Genomic DNA, 1,448 nt, shown 5'->3' on the forward strand with positions numbered 1-1,448 from the left:
TATGGAGCAAATTGCTACCCAGTGGGATCATTGTCAACTCACATGTCATGCTAGCTGCTCTGAGGAAAAGGCTAAAAACTGCAGGCAAGTAAGTTGGGAATAACCAAGGGGCAAACTTTCAGAAATGCTTCTCCTAAACAAATAATTCAGAGCAAATAAATGAAATTTATTTGCTCTTTGTTCTACTTATTTTTGTTTGTAAGTAGTCTGCAAAAATTTGCAGTTTTCTCAAAAACAAAAAGTGCTAGTAGGTTCCGTAGAGGATAAAGGTCTCATGATCCCTACAGTCAGGTTTCCAGTGTAAATCCTTTCACTTACTAGTTTAGAATTCATCTCTGCTAATATGTGCATTGGTACACTTAAAAGTCACTGTATCTATGGATAATCTTGTCAAAAAGCAATAAGGTTGCCCTAATATCTGAGGGCTGAGTTCAGAAAAGGGTTCTCCTATCTGTTGCACAGGATGATTTCTAACTCTGTGCAAATCATAAACCTCCTGTCCTTTGGCTGTTACTTGTGAAATTAGGGTAAAAGCCATCCTTTTCTTTCATTTTTTATTTATGTTTTCTATTTAAACTATAAACAGTTTGGGGCTGTCTTTCACTGTGCATCCATGCAGCACATAACACAGTAGGGCCCTGATCTGGGATGGAGCCTTTTTTGCATCACTATTACCAAGAAATAACACATTCACATATAAACTGAAAAGAGAAGTCTTCTTGATTGAGCAACCTAGTATGCAACTAATCTGATGATGCTGGTAAGGTATGCTACCTTATGAATATTAGAGCAAAATATCCTAACTCAGACTCAGCTAAACAAACTCTGAAAACTGCATTACCCTGACCCTATTTCTATTAATATGAAATTCCCCCTTCCCCACTCCAGGATTTTGTGTCTGTGAGCTGCTAAAAAAGCTGTTGTGTCCCATCACACTGCATGTTGGTAATGCCAGAAAGTGTCTCCTTATACTTTATTTTGGCTTCATTTGGGTCTAGTGGATGGAGATTAGCTCCAGCATCCACATTTTTCTTTTAAAGCTCCAGCATCCACATTCTTCTTTTAAATACTTTCAGATTTATGACATTTCTGATCTAAAGGCTTGGGTCAGTTTGCAGCACAGTAAAAGGCTACAGCAACAGGATCCAAAACTAAACTAAGCTCCAAACATGCATCCCACTGATCTTCCAAAGTTTGGGGCTGTTGGCATCTATGGGGTTGATTCAGACTTTGAGGGTTCATTGACAAGTATTTGATAAGTGCTTTCGGATCTTAGATGAAAAGCACTGTAGAGATGTGAAGTATTAATATCTGCCACCCTCATTTGAAATTAACACTAAACACATGTTAATGAAGAGCTGTTTTTATGGGAGTACTCACTATGGCAGAATGGAATGTTTCTAGTGTAAATTTTGTCCTCTGAATAATACAAATGTTCGTATGTATAG

The sequence above is a fragment of the Struthio camelus genome, chromosome W (assembly GCF_040807025.1).
Source record: "Struthio camelus isolate bStrCam1 chromosome W, bStrCam1.hap1, whole genome shotgun sequence".
Lineage (NCBI taxonomy): Eukaryota > Metazoa > Chordata > Aves > Struthioniformes > Struthionidae > Struthio > Struthio camelus.